The sequence below is a fragment of the Chlorocebus sabaeus genome, chromosome 7, assembly GCF_047675955.1.
Source record: "Chlorocebus sabaeus isolate Y175 chromosome 7, mChlSab1.0.hap1, whole genome shotgun sequence".
Classification (NCBI taxonomy): domain Eukaryota; kingdom Metazoa; phylum Chordata; class Mammalia; order Primates; family Cercopithecidae; genus Chlorocebus; species Chlorocebus sabaeus.
This window is the reverse complement of record NC_132910.1, coordinates 70,378,879-70,398,068: the sequence shown is the minus strand read 5'-3', so window position 1 is coordinate 70,398,068 and position 19,190 is coordinate 70,378,879. Positions and strand designations below refer to the sequence as shown.

Genomic DNA, 19,190 nt, shown 5'->3' with positions numbered 1-19,190 from the left:
TGAGGTCAGGAGTTTGAGACAGCCTGGCCAACATGGCAAAATCCTGTCTCTACTAAAAATACAAAAATTCGCTGGGAATGGTGGCAGGCAACTGAAATCCCGCTACTCAGGAGGCTGAGGCAGGAGAATTACTTGAACCCAAGAGGCGGAGGTTGCAGTGAGCCAAGATCACGCCACTGCATTCCAGCCTGGGTGACAGAGTAAAACCTGTCTCAAAAAGAAAAAAAAGATATTCCCTTCTGGGTGCAGTGGGTCACACCTGTAATCCCAAGTACCTGGGATGCTGAAGCAGGAGAATCACTTGAGCCCAGGTGTTTGAGACCAGCCTGGATGACAAAGCAAGACCTCATCTCAGAAAAAAAGAAAGAAAGAAGGAAAGGAGAAGGGAAAGGAAAGGAAGGGGAAAAAAAAAAAAAAAAGGGAAGGGGAGGGGAGGAGAGGGGAGAAGAGGAAAGAAAAGGAAAATAAAAGAGAGGCAATTTCCTCCCTGACTTCTCCACTTATGAATGTCCTATAGCCTTGCAGTTCTAACTTCCTTCAAACTATCCCTGCCCACATTCCTAGCCACATTCCTGTAGCATCAATTGTTCTATGTCAGTCATTTGCTACTAATGAAATGGTACTTTGTATTGAGCTTCTCCTTTTAAGAATATGGATTAACTGTTTGGGTTATCTGTGAATTATAAACTCTTTTAGGGCAAGAAGTATGTCTGTTGCATCTTTCTACCTCAAAAACCTTAGCATTCTTCCATTTGTCTTCTGAATAAAGCCCAACTTCTTTATCCTGTCATTCAAGAGCCCACAAAACTTTTTCTCTTTGTTTGATTTAAGCATTTGATTACTCATTCAGTGCCAGGCACAGCTTCAAGTGAGCAGTATAATCAGTCTTAGTTCTTACATTCTAGTGAAAGAGATAGACCCTAAAAATAACTATATGCAAAAATACCTAATGGTGATAGCAGCTATGCATAAAGTTAAAATAGGGTGTTGTAATATTGAACAACTGAAATACTAAAAAGTTACTTCAGATTGAATCACCAGGGAAGACTTCTCTGAAGAGGCGACATTTAAATAGCCATCTGAAGGACAGAAGTTAAACATGTACAGTATGGCTAAAGTACATCAGCATTTCCAGTAGACAAGATAGCGAATGCCAAGAACCCTAAGGCAGAAATAATGTTGGCGGGTTCAAGGAAACAAGGCTTATGTTCCTAGACTAGTGGGTGAGCGTGGGGCAGAGGGAAGAGGGGACAGAGATGTACAGTTGTGTGGGACTTTTTCTAAATAAGGAATATGGATTTCCTTCTAAATGTGAAGGGCAACCATTGTAGGATGGTAAGCAGGAGAGTATATAACCTAATTACATTTCATAAGGATCATTCTGGCTGCTATTGGTGTGTGAACAGATTATAAGAAGACAACAGTGCCAGTAGTTCACACCTGTAATCCCAGCACTTTGGGAGGCCAAGGCAAATGAATCACCTGATGTCAGGAGTTCGAGATCAGCCTGACCAACATGGAGAAACCCATCTCTACTAAAAATACAAAAAAATGAGCTGAGCATGGTGGCACATGCCTGTAATCCCAGCTACTCGGGAGGCTGAGGCAGGAGAATCCCTTGAACCCAGGAGGTGGAGGTTTCAATGAGCTGAGATCGTGCCATTGCACTCCAGCTTGGACAACAGGAGTGAAACTCAGTCTCAAAAAAAAAAAAAAAAAAAAAAAAAAGACAACAGTGGAAGGAGGGAAGCTATTGCAATAACTCAAGCAAGAAATGATGACTTGTATTTCATGTATTTTATGGAAAGATGGAAAGAAGTGGGTGGGTTCGGGATGTGCTTTACAGGTAGAGTCAACAGGATTTGCTGATAAATTGGATTAAAACCATGAGGAAAATAGAAAAATCAATGAAAACTCCTATGTTTTGAGTTTTAGCAAGTGGCTGGTGGAAGACAGAAAAGAACAGAGTTGGTGTGTGGGTGGAAAAGATGATTAGACATCCCAGTGGAGAGGTCAGTCATGCAGGTTTTGCCCTATTCACTTTCACACATCCTTTAACTGTTTGCTCTTTGCATTTATGCTCTCTTACCTCACTGCCTCTACTCATACTCTTTTTTTTCCCTCTCTTTCTCTGCTTGGAATACTCTAATATTTACAACTATGTTTCTAAATCCCCTTTAAGCCCTAATTCACATTTAACTTTCTTCTTGAAGCTTTCCCAATTTCCCACAGCCAGAAGTAAGCTTTCCACTCCAAAGTTTCCATGACTTCTATTTTCACCTCCCCTGTGATCCTATTTTATATGCAAGTGGCTTTCATTATATCCATTGGTATGTCTGCCTTTTTTCTTACCAGATTGTACTCTAAGAAGATTGGAATTCTCTTGGATGTATCTTTGTAATTCATTACAATATACTTACATAATACATTGTACCATAGGACCTGGCAAGACTATATAGATTCTCTAATATTGTGAAGATTATTTAAAACATGGAAGAGATCTTATTTTCTTTGTAGCTCAATCACTCTGGTATCTTTCTTGACTACCTTAATTTCTGTGTGTTTTTTTTAAGAATTAATAAAAACATAAATATGTAGAGTATGCTACAAATTTGATTCTGTTACTTTCGTTTCAATTAAATTTTCCCTCTCCAATAGATTTTAGTCTGTAAAAAGGAAAGTCATATTCAGTTTCTTTTGTATATTCCCATTGCATCTGTTACAGTAAGGGTCCCCAACCCTCAGGCCGCAGACCAACCATCTATGGCCTGTTAGGAACCAGGCCACACAGCAGGAGGTGAGCGGAGAGTGAGTGAGCATTTCCACCTGAGCTCCACCTCCTGTCAGGTCAGCAGGGGCATTAGATTCTCACAGGAGTGCAAACCGTATTGTGAACTTTGCATGTGAGGGATCTAGGTTGCAGGTTCCTTATGAGAATCTAACTAATGCCTGATGATCTGAAGTGGAATAGTTTTATCCTAGAACCATCTCCCTCCTACCCCGCCATCCCTACACCGCTTCCCCCATTCTCGGAAACATCGTCTTCCACGAACACATTGTCTTCCATGGAAACATTGTTTTCCACTGGTCCCTGGTGCCAAAAATGTTGGGGACCATTGTATTACAGTGCCATGAAACTTCCTTATTAGAAGTTGCCTTTTTGTGACTGAGAACTACTCTGTCCTTCCTGAGGTACCATGATGCAGGTTGGAGATGCAGAAGGAGATTTAATTCACTAGAAAGGCCTGTGTAAGAAGCACTCAGACTACTGGAAGTAGAGTAAAGCGAACAATACTTCAAGCATCAGGCATTACATCCTTTATCCAACCAATTTGCTAGAAGTTAAATATGTTTCTTGCTGACAGTAGTTACCATAGACTGTGAGAATTGCAGGTGAACTGTCACATTTTGTTTCAAAATTATTTCAGTGTCATGAGAAATGTTTTCTGTTGCTTTTAACTTGCAATATAATTTGGCACTTTCCTCTTTTAAAAAGTTTTTATCATGCACAGTGGAGAAAATAATCCCAAAAGCTTATGAATACTGTATTAGGTTAGGTCAGAAGCCTAAAAGTTGAAATTTTGTATATTGATTTGAAAATTTACTATCAAACTTCTAAAACAATAAAATCTTGTTTTATAATATTTACCGGATACTCTGTTTTTCAGTGTACTTTTTGAACCTTGCAATATTTACAGTTTTATGATAATACTTTCCTAAAATTCAGTTTATATAAATTAAATCAGATTCCAAATTTGCTAAATTTATGTTATTTTCATGTATGTAACTTATAATTGTTTGTTCTCTTTTGTATGTATTAAGTTCTGGGCTCTTGCCTGTAGAATGTTTAATACATATATACTCCTCAAAATACCCTCCAAATTCCACCTTTTCAGTATTATGCCATAGTTTTTGTAGTAAGTTAATATGCCTCCATCACAGATATTTTATCCATCTAAGGAAACCAAATGGCTGTTTTGAATAGCCACTATTTTCCAGGAATATGCTGGAAGCAAGTAAATGGAAATGAAAGTCATGGTTTTCACTGTCAAAGAACTTTCAATCTATTGAGAAAATAATAAAATTTTATGTTATTTTTCATAAGAAAGGTATACTAAATTATGTAGAACAACTCTCCCAGAATGCACAGGGAACAGACAATATGATTAAAAGTAAAATAAACTAGAGTCCAGATGAGGATATTCAAGCTTCCAGCGGAAGAAAATAGAACATTATGATCACAATCATGAACCGAAGATATAGAAGACACCTCTCCTGAGTTGAAGGAAGAAGAGATTATAGAGGAAAAGGAGTTACCAAGTACTAGACAAAGTTAACAAGAAAAAAAAAAAAGATACTACCTGGACATTCTTTGTCAGAATTTTAATTTTTTTGATATAATGAGCCATACAGGGAGGGAAGCGGGAAGGAATGCATAAAAGGAACGAATATGAGGCTGTCCATAATCTTTTCCAAAACATTACATACCAAAAGATAGTATCGAATAGGTGTTGTGGAGAAAATATTGTGACCAGTTAATTATTCATATACCAAGGTAAAAAAATATATATGTATTATAGATATGCATGGACTCAGATTGGTGTTCCCTTCCTAAGAGAATACTTGAAGACATATTCCAGATAACTTTTGGATAAATAAGAAGCATAATATAAAAACTACTGGCAATGAGAATAAAAGCCACTTTAAAAATGTGGTCATAGGCCGGGCACAATGGCTCATGCTTATAATTCTAGCACTTTGGGAGGCCGAGGCAAGTGGATCACCTGAGGTCAGTAGTTCGAAACCAGCCTGGCCAACATAGTGAAACCCCATCTTTACTAAAAAAAATTACAAAAATTAGCTGGGTGTGGGGACAGAAGCCTGTAATCCCAACTACTCAGGAGGCCGAGGCAAGATGAATCGCTTGAACCCAGGAAGCAGAGGTTGCAGTGAGCTGAAATCGTGCCACCACACTCCAGCCTGGGTGACAAGAGCAAAACTCCATCTCAAAAAAATATATATGATCATGAAAATTAAATACCAATGCAAGCTGCTATTCTTGGAAAAGAATATCTAGTTTAAAATATTTATATGACAGAAAGGCAAATAGTAGTTTGCAGATTAAATTAACAAGTATTAGCTGGCAGGCAAGGGATGAGGGTAAAGAGGGCATATTTCTCATCCTCCCATGCATAGGTGGGAATCAGAAGCTATTGCTTTGTTCTTGAATTTAATTATTAGGGATATCGTTCATATATACAGTTGACTAATCTAACAACAATGATGGGTAGAAGTTAAGACAGGATTTCTTCTCTCCAGATCACCACAGGCAATAAAAGTAAACAAGGTAGAATTTATAGAGCATTGAACAAAAAATAAAATAGAACAGTCTAAGAGATGGGATTCAAGAGTCAGACTAGCTATCCTGAAATACCACCTTGATCAAAGGTAAATTTCTTGACATACACAGCACAGGTTTCCCCAATCATTATGTAAAATCCATTCACCTTTTAATATACATATTTAATGTGTGCCTACTATGTGCCAGCTACAGTTTTAGATGTTGCTATGATCTGAATGTCTCCCAAAAATTATGTGTTGAAACTTAATCCTTACTGTGGTGGTATTAAGAGGTGGAGCCCTTTAGGAAATTATTGAGTCATGAGGGCGCTGCCCTCATGAATGGATTAGTGCCTTATGAAGATGCTAGAAGGAACTAGCTTAAGCCTTTTTTTGCCCTTCTCCTGTCCATGATGTGAGAACACAGTGTTCACTTCTTTTGCCATGTGAGGACACAGCAAGAAGACCCTCGCCAGACACCAAATGCTGGCATTTTGATCTTGGATTTCCCAAGCTCCAGAACTGTGAGGAAATAAATTTCTGTTCTTTATAAATTATCCAATCTAAGGTATTTTGTTACAGCAGCACAAACTAAGACTTACATTAAGATCATAATGTTGAATAAAACAGATAAAGTTGCAGCTCTCTGTGGGTGCCTACCCTGTAGATAGGGACACTCACTTTTAGGAAAGGAATAGATAAATTCATAATATTATAAGGTAATGAAAAAAAGAGCTATGAAGAAAAATAAAGGAGAATGAGTAGATGAGAGTTTGTTCTATGTATCCGTATCACTGTTGAATTTTAGTCCAGGAGAAAGAGTACTATTTAAATAAATTTTCAGGAAGTGCTCTGTGAGATGACATTTTAGCAAAACTCTGAAAGATGTGAAGGAATGATCTACTGAAAATCTGAGGAAAACATTTCAGGCCTAAGGAAACAAGCGCAAAGGCCTCAAGATGAGAAGGAATCTATTATGTAAGAAACAGTAGAAGCCCAGTGTGGATACAGCTGGGTGAGCTTGAGGAAACCATACAAGATGTAGCCGGAGACAGATAGGGGCCAGGACTGTGAAGTCTTCCAGGCCATGATAACAAGTTTGGATTGTATTTTATGTGTAACAGTTACAAACTTTTTAGTTGGAAGGGGACGTGACCTGATTTTCATTTCTAAATGCCTTCTTTCTGACTGTTCTATGGAGAACAGCTTAAAGGAGGGCAAGAGTGAAAGCACCAAGTCCAACCTGAAAGCTTTTGCAGTAATCAAAATAAGAAATGATGGCAGTTTGTACTAGGATGAATGTAATTTGAAAATAGACCGAAGAGCCAGGGGCAGTGGGTTACGCCTGTAATCCCAACACTTTGGGAGGCTGAGGCAGGTGGATCACCTGAGTTCTGAAGTTCGAGACCAGCCTGGCCAACATGACAAAACTCCATTTATACTAAAAATACAAAAATTAGCCAGGCGAGGTGGTGGATGCCTATGGTCCCACCTACTCGGGAGGCTGAGGCAGCAGAATCACTTGAATCCAGGAGGCAGAGATTGCCGTGAGCTGAGATCGCACCACGGCACTCCAGCCTGGGTGATAGAGCCAGTCTCTGTCTTAAATAAATAAATAAATAGACCTAATAGGATTTTGCTGATGGTATAGAGTATAAGGTGAAAATGGAATTAAGGGTAGGTCCTAGATTGTTTATGTGAGCAAAAGGGAATATAAATATGCAATTTACTGAGATGAGGCAGATTGGGAAAGGAGCCGATTTAGAGCTAGAGATTGAGTTTCATCTGACATGTTAATTTTTGTATGTTTGTTACCCATCCTATTGGTGATGTCCAGTGGCAGAATGAAGCTCTGCCTTTTTCTGAAGATCATTCTTTCACATCTTTCAGAGTTTTGCTAAAATGTCATCTCACAGAGCACTTCCTGAAAATTTATTTAAATAGTACTCTTTCTCTTGGACTAAAATTCAACAGTGATATGGATACATAGACCAAACTCTCATCTACTCATTCTCCTTTGTTTTTCTTCATAGCTCTTTTTTTCATTACCTTATAATATTATGAATTTATCTATTCCTTTCCTAAAAGCAAAAAAAGACTAGCTAGCCTGAAATTATCAGCAAGTAGGTGACATTTAGAACCTCGGAACTGCATACCATCACAGCCCGGAATGGGTGTAAATAAAGAGAAGTTGGTGCCTAACATGGAGTTTGGAAAGGAAGGAGCCAGCAATGAAGACTGAGAAGGAAAAAGATCTGGGAAGTTTGATGATCAAAAAGCCAAGGAACAAAATTATTTCTTGGAAAGGGGAATGATCAACCGTTTCACTACTGCTGTGAAGTTGAGGAAATTGATCACTGAGAATTCACCATTGGATGTGACAACATGGGGATTAGCTCTTTAAATGGAACGGTGGGATACAGTCCTGATTAAAATGAATTCAAGAGAGAATGTGACATTAGGAAACAGAGACAATAAATATAGATGATCTTTGAGGACTTTTTACTGTCAAGAAAAAGCATAGAAATTTGAGTTAATTAGAAGGGAGCCTGGGGAAAAGAGATTTTTATTAAAGATGAGAGGCATTTTAATATGTTTGTATGCTGATAGGAATAACCCAATAGAAAGAAAAATAAATGATGCAGCAAGAGAAGGAATGATTACAGGATAAACCCTAGAGTGGATGAGAGGGATTGGGAATCAGTATGCAATTAGAGGGGCTGACTTTAGGAACAAGGCAGGCAACTCATCAGTCTTTTAAGAAAAAAGGCAGACTGTGTGGGTCCGAATGCACTCAACTGGCAAATTTGATAATGAGAAGGTAAGGTAGGTCTCTTCCAATTTGCTTCCACTTTCTTTTGAAAAATAAAAAGTGATCCCATCGGTTGACAGTGAGAAGTAGGGTGAGGTATAGGATGTTTGTTGACGGGGGAGAAAGTGTGAATTGTCTTCTAGGAGGTTGACAAACTGAACTTGCTAGAGAATGTTGTTGGATTGTCTGACAGTGCTGAGATTTGTGGCAATCACTTTAAGGGGAGACAGCAAAACTATGTGTTTTTATTCAGCCACATTCAGCTGCTTAAATATGAGTGCAAAGTAGATGGATTCTGGACTTAATCAGAATTGGAACTTTAGCAGTTGGGTACAACATTTGGAGAGAGACGAGAGGAAGATGAGATGTATGTAAAATGGAATGATCATAATGGCGAACTACAAAATCTGTCTAGGTAGAAATTGTGAGCAAAGGGATTGATGGACTTTAAAAAATGGCATCATTTTGGTATGTGGAACTGAAGCATTATTGAAATAAAGAACAAACTTTTTTGCTTTTTTTGAGACAGAGTCTCACTCTTGTCACCAGACTGGAGTGCAGTGGCATGATCTCGGCTCACTGCAACCTCTGTCTCCCGGTACTCAGTGTGTGGTCACAGTTAGCAGCACTGCCTTCGTCTGGGAACTGGTTAGAACTACAGAATCTTAGACACAACCTAAACTTACTAAACCTAACTTACACAACCTAAACTTACTAAAATGGCGTCTGCACTTTGACAAGAGCTCAAGGTAATTCCCATACTGATAGAGTTTGAAAAGCACTTAAAACCGTGCCTGATACATAGTACCCACTCAATAAAGTAGCTTTCATCATTACTATGCCTTATGAAGTTTAATAATCACAAAGTACCTGAATGATAATCTAAGTTCTTAAAGTTCTTTTTCAAATTAATCTCTCTTACAAACTAGATGACTCAAGATCCCACATTTTTTTATCTGGTTTAGTAACTGAGGAGTCTTTATGACTTAAATTTGATTCAGTACAAAAGAACACTTCTTATCCCAGATGTTCAAGATGATATTTTATCATTTTAAAATCTTGCCATTGTATATCAATAGTTTGTTCAAGGCCACGCCTGTAATCCCAGTACTTTTGGAGGCGTGAGCCACCGTGCCTGGCCCTGAACAAACTATTGATATACAATGGCAAGATTTTAAAATGATAAAATATCATCTTGAACATCTGGGGTAAGAAGTGTTCTTTTGTACTGAATCAAATTTCAGTCATGAAGACTCCTCTTTATGCAGATCACCCAAGGTAGGGAGCTTGAGACCAGCCTGGCCAACATCATGAAACCCTGTCTATACTAAAAATACAAACAATTAGCCGGGTGTGGTGGCAGGCGCCTGTAATCCCAGCTACTCCGGAGGCTGAAGCAGGAGAATCATTTGAATCCAGGAGGTGGAGGTTGCAGTAAGCCAAGATTGCGCCACTGCACTCCAGCCTGAGCGACAAGAGTGAAACTCTGTCTAAAAAAAAAAAAAAAAAAAAGTTTGTTCAATGGTTGATTCACCCATTTATTCATGCAACAAATTACTGATTTCTTAGCACGTCTAGATACAATGCTGCATGCTAGGGAATCAAATATGAAAAAAATTGTAGATCTTAACCTCAATGAACTCAAAGATGGTGAAACATGAGGAAAAATACAACATGGAATAAGCTAGTTATTCTTAGTTACTCTAAGAGAAGAATGTCCTGAGTGCAGAGGAGCCTAGCGTAAAAAACACCTTAGCCTACCTGATGGGTCAGAGCACACTGCTTCACTTTTGAGCTCAAGATCCAGACCAGCTACCTAATTTTTAGAACTCAGTGCAAAATGAAAACACAATACCCCTTGTTCAGAAATTATTAGGAATTTGAAGAAAGAAACAGCAGAGCATCAAACCAAACATGACCCTTTGAGATAAATCAACGTGGGGCCCCATGCAATTGCATAGGTCACACAACCATTACTTGGAATTTTTTTTTTTTTTTTTTTTTTTGAGATGGAGCCTCACTCTGTCGCCCAGGCTGGAGTGCAGTGGGACAATCTTGACTCACAGCAACCTCTGTCTCCTGGGTTCAAATGAGTCTCCTGCCTCAGCCTCCCAAGTAGCTGGGATTACAGATGCCTGGCTAATTTTTGTATTTTTAGTAGAAACAGAGTTTCACCATGTTGGCCAGAGTGGTCTCGAATTCCTAACCCCACCTGCCCCAGCCTCCCAAAGTGCTGGGATTACAGGTATGACCCACTGCACCTGGCCCATTATTTGGATTTTTAAGAATGAATAGTTATCCATTAGATGCAAGAGACTGCAATTGAACATTTCTAGATTTAAGCAAAAATTGATCAATTAATCTTGCATTTATTTATTCCAGAAATGAATTTATTCAGTTATTTTGTTTTCTGAATTACATCAAAGAAGATACATCCCTCTGCACTAAAACACCGTATTTGGGTTGGCATTTAGTGGATTGCTTTTCCCCTTTTTATCCAGATCTATTTTGTTTTTTTTCTACAAATTTGTAGGTCATTTTCTTCTCTTATAAATGAAAACATTTCCTTCCGTTTTATCACCCACCTCCCATCTCCTACCACAGATACAGTGAAGAGCTGCTGTTTGGAAAGCAGTTTTCTTTGGCACCATTGAGGCTACATCCTGTTTGTTTGAATTTGATTGCCCTCAACACACAAATTAAAAGAGAGTACATTAACAGAGATGTTAAGTTTTCAAAGTGAGAGACTACTCATAAGATTTTTAAGATCCCTGAAAATAATTTCAAGTTTAAGTCAAAGTTAGTGAAGCAAACATTTCCAATGAAAGATTTTAAATAGTCTACTGAAAACTACCTGTGCATCTACCTCCCCAATTCCCGTATCACAGAAATTCTTTAAACCTAGGTCTGACTTAAAATGATTTTTCTATTTCGTCATCTATGTAGTGAAAAATAAGCCTGTTTCATTCAGATTCACAGTTAATAGATACTTTCTTGTTTATTTTGATGGGTCAGTGATGGATTACATTTGTGAAAATTAATAATGCTGGATATATAATACAGCTATAATAATTGCTAATTATTCTATAAGGTAAAGTAGGTAAAATGAGTATATAAAACTTAAAATAAATTATTCTACTAAATAGCTAATGAATGTACTATATTTAAAGGTACTTAATAATATCATTATAGAATTTATTTTGCAGATGAAGAAATTAAGATAAGAGGTTAAGTGACATACCCGAAGTCATACAGCTTTTTGAAGCAGAACTGGGAATCGGAAACTGCCTTTGCAAAATTATAACTGACAAAATTATAACAGTGAAAGAGATCTTACCTGAAGCTCCATCTTGCTTCTAACCTCCAAGCTGTTCCTCGTCTATTCCTGGGAATAGGCCAAACTAACTTTGGGAGAAACTTATGGTTTAACTGTGAAACAATGACAATAACAGCCCTTTCCCAAAACAAATCCCCTTCCTACCTAGGGACTAGATTGCTCTTGCAGAACTAACAAATCAGCCACAAGATCAGAAGTTACGGCTTAGGAGTCTTGCAGCTGGAGACTGCAAGATTCTGACCCTCCCCAAATTGCTCCTTGGGGATAACATCACTATGGTAAAACCCTAGAACAGTGCTTGAGATATTTTGTAAACCCTGTACTCGATGTCAATGGATCAGCTGGCACCACTCAGATCAATAAACTGGCTCATCTGGTCTTGTGGCCCCCAGGAACTGATTCAGCCTGAGAGGACAGCTTCGGCTCACTATGATTTCATCTCCCACCTGACCAATCAGCACTCCTGAGTCACTATCCCTACTACCCACCAAAGTTTCCTTAAAAAGTCTGATCCCCAGGGAGACTGGTTTCAGTAATAATGAAACTCTGGTCTCCCATCATGCCACCAGCTCTGTGTGAGTTAAACTCTATTGCAATTCTCCTGTCTTAATAAATCAGCTCTGTCTAGGCAGGGGGAAAGGAGAACGCTTTGTGGGGTTACAAGCCTCTTTGCTCCTGGTTTACTTTTTCTCATGGGTTTAATATAATATTTGAATGTAACATAAAATTTGAATACACTCAGAGGAACTACAAAAATTCAAAGTTGAATTAAACTCTGGGCCGTTTTGAAAATGTGATTAGACTTAGGAGCCAATTTTCATCCAATCATTATCATTGCTGAATGCCATTTGACTATATCTTACCTCTCTAGGCTTTATCAGCAATATCTAATAAATATGTTATCATAATGTAAACTACCAAACAGTGTTATTTTACTCTTTGCAAGGACTTTGGAAATAACTGGAAATTGCTTGCTTCTTTCTCTTTGTCTCTTTCTTCTGGTTTGTGTGTGTGTGTGTGTGTGTGTGTGTGTGTGTGTGTTTAAAAAATGTGAAAAATAGATATATCAGAATAAAGTCTTCATGTAATATTAAGTTAAATTATTTAATAATCAGTAAATAAAATAAAATATGTTATTAACAATATATATGTATGATAGTTGTATGACAAATGAAATCTTTGGCCAAATGGCTTTCTTACAATTTTGAGTGGTTTGATAAAATCTAATCATGTTAACCTACAACAGGGAAAATAATAAATTGAAAATAATAACTTGAAAATTATTTTATACCTGAAAATCATTTTAGCCTCTATTTTAAATGACTAGATTTTGTTCTGGACTAATTCAAAGAATGGCTTTTGTCACATTTAGTTTATAAAGACCCAGATACCTATTGAGATTATTTTGCCTATGTGATTTTTTTGAAATAAAAACTTTATTGAAGTGTAAGTACAAAAAGTGCACAAATCATAAGGTAAAAGTTAATTAATACTATTTATTTTCTAATTATTGCTGGCATATAAAAATAACTATTAATGATGACCTTTTATTCTGTGCTCTCCCTAAATTCACTTATTAATCCTAATGATTTACTGGTAGCTTCTCTTAAATTTTCTATGGACATAATCATGTCATTTGTGAATAATGACATCTTTATTTTTCTTTTCCTATACTTACCTATTTTATTTATTATTCTTGTATTATTGTTTGGCAGGGGTAAACAAACAGCATCTTTCTCTAAGAATGTTTATGTAAGTATGTTTTAACTTTTACCTTTAAATAATATTTTCACTGGATATAGAACTACAGGTCGGCTGTTATTTATTTCATTATTTTAAAAGTGTTAATCCACTCTCTCCCATCATTTCAGTTGGAAAATCAACTGTCTTATTTTTACTCATTTTAAGATAATGTGTCTATTATTCCTTTGCTTTAAGATTTTCTTAATTGTCTTTATTTTACAATGATGTGCCTTTTGTGTGGTTTACTTTGCATTTACCCTTCTTGGGTGGTGTAGTACTTCTTGAACTTGAAGCTTGATGTCTTTTGTCAACTTTGAAAAATCCTACACTATTAATTCTTTCAATATTGCTTCTCTCTCTTATTCCCTTCTGAGGTTCCAAAGACATACATATATTGGCATTTTTATTACTGATCCAAGTATGTCTTCTGCTGTTTTTCTGCTTCTTAAATCCTATTTTCTCCATGTTGCAGCTTGAACACTTTCTGCCTCAATTTGGCAATTCTCTCTTCAGCTATGTCTAATCTGCTATTAATTCCATTTATAGAATTTTAAAAACATTTCTATTATTTAACGTAACACAAGCACACAAAACTTAAGAAAGTAGATATAATGTCTATGCAGTGAATAATCTTGGAAAGGACTACGCATATCAAGAGCTACTCCAAAGCTCTCTCCGTGGCCCCTGCACAATCACAATACCCTCTAGCCCCTAGAGGTAGTCAATAGTTTGACTTTTATAGTAATATAAACTTATGAATTTTTTTTAACATGAGGACATTATACTAAGTGAAATAAGCCAGCCACAAAAAACAGATACCGTAGGATTCTATTTATACAAGGCCCTTAAAGTGGTAAAAATCATAGAGACAGAAAGTAGAATTGTGGTTGTCAGGAATTGATGGTGGCAGAGAGGGAATGGGGAGTTATTGTTTAATGGGTACAGAGTTTCAGTTTTACCAGATGAAGAGTTATGGAGAGGGATGATGGTGATGGTGGCACGATGTTATGAAGTATTTTACTGAATACCACTGAACTGTATGCTTAAAGTGATTAAGATAGTTAATTTTATGTTATGTGTATATCACCACCACATGACAACAACAAAAAATATTTTTTAAAAAACCTATAGGATGATTTAGGTCTTTAAGAGGTGTCATCTTCTTTCCAGAAAGGATTCATTTTTGTCAGAGCAGGCAGTTTGATTTAGGGGAGATAGCCTTTATCCAATCTAAGGTTTTGTTGATTAAGAGCAATATTTAGTTTTATGAAGGCTGATGTATTACTTGTTCACCTTTATTCCAATGGTATAGCCCTTTAGGACTCCCAGCCGAAAGTATTGAGTATTTACCAAGAGCCCTCCTCCTTGGAAGACCCTATACTCCTATTTGGTCTTCCCAGATTTGAGGCTGCCAAAAGATTTACTCAGCTTTTTAGCCTTTTAGCATTGCTGATGAATCAACAAGTGCCTCAAGGAGAAAAGTGGTACCACATGTTGGGTTAAAATCTCAAAATTTCCCTCATCTCCAGAACCTTGGCCTTCAAGTACTCACTTCCTTGGTAGCTTTTAAACCATTTTTAAAACTCATTTTTTAAAACTAGCTTTTCTGGTTATTTTTATGAAGTTGTTCTAATATAAAGTAGTCTGCTATAGCTGGATGTGAAAATCTTACCTATGTAATTCCTTTGGGCTTATTCATTTAGCAAGCATTGAAGCCAAAGATATAATTACAGGCATACTTTGGAGATATTGTAGGTTTGGTTCCAGACTACTGCAAGAGAGTATCACAATAGAGGAAGTCACATGAAATTTTTTATTTCCCAGCATATATAAAAGTTATGTTTACACTGTATTGTAGTCCATTAAGTATCTAATATCATTGTGTCCTTAAGAACAATATGTCTCAAAAACAAAGTACATACCTTAATTTCAAATACTTTATTGCTAATAAATGCTAATGGTCATCTGAGCCTTCAGTAAGTTGAAATTTTTTGTTGGTGGAGTGTTTGCCTTATTGTTGATAGCTGCCAACTGATCAGGGTGGTGATTGCTGAATGTTGGATTGATTCTGGCAATTTATTAAAATAAGACAACAATGATGTTTGCTGCATCAATCGATTCTTACTTTCATGAAAAATTTCTTTGTAGCATATGATACTGTTTGGTAGCATTTTACCCACAGTAGAACTTATTTCAAAATTGGAGTCAATCTTCTCCAATCCTGCTACTGCCTTATCAACTAAGTTTAGGGAATATTCTCAATATTTTGTTGTCAGGTCAACAATATTCACAGCATCTTCAGCAGGGGTAGATACCATCTCAAGAAACCACTTTCTTGGCTTATTCATAAGAAGCAACTCCTGATTTGCTCAGGTGTTTTTTGTTTTGTTTGTTTGTTTGTTTGTTTGTTTTTAATGAGATTGCAGCAATTCAGTCACATCTTTACACTCCACTTCTAACTTTAGTTGTCTTACTATTTCCACCAGATCTATATTTACTTCCTCCATTGAAGTCTTGAACCCCTTAAAGTCAACCATGACTTTAAGGTTGGAATGAACTTTTTCCAAACTCCCATTAATGTTAATATTTTGCCTTCTTTCCATAGTCACAAATAATCTTCATGGCATCTAGAATGGTAAGTTCTTTTCAGAAGGTTTCCAATTTACTTTGCCCAGATCAGTCAGAGGAATCCCTTTCTATAGCAGCTATAGCCTTACGAAATGTGTTTCTTAAATAATAAGGCTTGACAGTCAAAATTACTCCTAGATCCATGGGCTACCGAATGGATATTGTGTCAACAGGCATAAAAAAACATTAGGCCGGGCACGGTGGCTCATGCCTATAATCCCAGCACTTTGGTAGATCGAGGTGGGTGGATCACGAGGTCAGGAGATTGAGATCATCCTGGCTAACATGGTGAAACCCCATCTCTACTAAAATACAAAAAAAAACTAGCTGGGTGTGGTGGCGGGCACCTGTAGTCCCAGCTACTCAGGAGCCTGAGGCAGGAGAATGGCATGGACCTGGGAGGTGCAGCTTCCAGTGAGCCAAGATCGCGCCACGGCACTCCAGCCTGGGCAACAGAGTGAGACTCCATCTCAAAAAAAAAAACAAAAAAAACATTAATCTCCTTGTACATTACTATCAGAGCTCTTGGGTGACCAGGTTCATTGTCAATAAACAGTAATAAATTGAAAAGAATATTCTTTTCTGAGCAATAGGTCTTGACAGTAGGCTTAAAATATTCAGTAAGCCATGCTACAAACAGATGTGCTGTCATTTAGGCTTTGTTGTTCCATTTATAAAGCACAGACAGAGATTTAGCATGATTCTTAAGGGCCCTGGAATTTTCAGAATGGTAAATGAGCATTGGCTTCAACTCAACTCAAATTCACCAGCTACATTAGTTTCCAGCGAGAGAGTTAGCTTGTTCTTTGAAACTTTGAAGCCAAGCATTGACTTCTCTCTAGCTATGGAAGTCATAGATGGTATCTCCTTCCAATAGAAGGTTGTTTCATCTACATTAAAAATCTGTTATTTAGTGTAGCCACTTTCATCAATGGTCTTAGCTAGATCTTCTAAATAACTTGCTGCAGCTTCTACATCTGCACTTGCTGCTTCACCGTGCACTAGAAAAGTTAAGAAGATGGCTTCTTTCCTCAGCCTTCATGAACCAACCACTACTAGCTTCCAGCTTTTCTTCTGCAACTCCCTTGCCTCTCTTAGTCTTCATAAAGTTGAAGAAACTTATGGCCTTGCTCTGGATTGCGTTTTGGCTAAATTATGGAAACGTCGTTCCTGGTTTGATCTTCCATCCAGACTACTCAAACTTTCTTGATATCAGCAATAAGGCTGTTTTACTGTCTTATCATTCATGTATTCACTGGAGTAGCACTTATCATTTTCTTCCTGAATTTTTCCTTTGCATTCACACCTTGGCTAACTGGCACAAGAGGCCTAGCTTTCAGCTTATCTCTGCTTTTGACATGTCTTCCTCACTAAGTTTAATCATTTCTAGCTTTTGATTTAAAATGAGAGACTTGTGACTCTTCCTTTCACTTGAACACTTAGAGGCTATTGTAGGGTTATTAATTGGCTTAATTTCAAGATTGTTGTGTCTCAGGGAATAGGGAGGCCCAGGAAAGGGAGAGAAATGGGGGAGCGACTGGTCATTGAAGCACTCAGAATACACACCACATGTATTGATTAAGTTTGCCTTTTTACATGGACATGGTTCATGACACCCCGAAACAGTTACAATAGTAACATCGAAGATTGTTGATCACAGGTCACCATAACAGATACAATAATAATGAAACTGGAATATTGTGAGAATTACCAAAGTGAGCACATGATGTTGGAAAAATGGCACCGATAGACTTGCTTGACACAGGGTTGCCACAAACCTTCAATTTGTGAGAAAATGCAATATCTGCAGAGAAGGATAAAGTGAAGCGCAATGAAACGAAGTATGCCAGTACACTGTTTAGTTGTTTTATAAATGGACTTCTAAAGCAATGCATGTACTAGACAATGTCTTAAACTTTGTGTATCCCTGTGCATATACTTTTTTTTTTGAGACAGGGTCTCACTCCCATTGCCCAGGTGGGAGTATAGTGGTGTGATTATAGCTCATTGCAGCCTCAACCTCCTGGGCTCAAGCGACCCTCTCGCCTCACTTTTTGAGTTCTCACTATGTTGTGCAGGCTGGTCTCAAACTCCTGGGCTCAGCTCACCTTGGCTTCTCAAAGTGCTGGGATTATAGGCCTGAGCCGCCGCACATGGCCTACATATGCTTCAAGGTCAGAAAGGATCTTACAGCTACCTGTTTGGGCTGTCTATGTATCACATCATGTTTTGTTTCTTCTGTTAATGTTATTTAATGATAATAAGAAGTCTAAGAATATACTGTCATGTTGAAAGAACTTAATTCCTAAGTTTTTATTTCTATGTTGATGTACATATGCAAAGGAATAAAATGTTCTAAAGTAAAAGAGAAGTATTAGCAGATTAAGTTCTCTGTCTCACACACACACACACACAGAGCATGTAATATTTACGAAAGCTTTGATTAACACAGGGAGCTACATTTCCTATTGAATGGTATTGTGCTCACTGATATAGCACTCATCTGGTATTTATACACTCAATAGGCATCTCTTTATAACTAATCCAAATATTACTACACCAGTATGTGCAGAACTACAGGCAAGCTGCTCAGCAGGTACAGGGCACCGAAGCTTCAAGATACAGAGAAGTCTTACAGCATGTCTTAAGCACTTAATCTCAATCTCAAAAACAAATCCGAGTTATTCCATTAATTTCCATTTTCCCCTAATGTTTTACTTTTATAATTTTCTACACTCTCATTTTGAAAAAAATATTATAACATTGATCAGAATGGGCCTCCAACTTTTTTTCCCTGCCACTCCTCAATCCCTCTTTACATTCTATGGTACACCTCTTTCATGCAAGGGATATATTACTAGTAATGTTAGTGCGAAAAAACTAAAATCTTAATAGTACAATATTTATTTTATTTTATTTATTATGTTTTGAGACAAGGTCTCCCTATGTCGCCCAGGCTAGAGTGAATTTGCATGATTTCTGCTCACTGCAACTTCCACCTCCTGGGCTCAAGTGATCCTCCCACCTCAGCCTCCCAAGTAGCTGGGACTACAGGTACATGCCACCACTCTTGGCTAGCTTTTGTATTTTTTGTAGAGACAGGGTTCTTGCTATGTTGCCCAGGGTAGTCTTGAACTCCTGGGTTCAAGTGATACACCCACCTCAGCCTCCCAAAGTGCTGGGATGGCAGGCATGAGCCACCACATCCGATCACAATATTTAAAAATACTCAAGAAGATCACTATTTAAATGCAGTTTATTTGGCATTCTTTTTTTAAATAAAAAATTTACTCATTAATCTATTCATTTTTAAATGAATAGTTATTAAGC

The 19,190-nt window shown here is 37.4% G+C and overlaps 1 protein-coding gene across 1 annotated transcript in view; it reads right to left on the bottom strand.

The window, feature by feature from the left end:
- The window catches only part of MYOZ2 (myozenin 2), a 55,023-nt gene that overhangs the window by 6,225 nt on the left and 29,608 nt on the right, over positions 1–19,190 (bottom strand). The window lies entirely within an intron of this gene.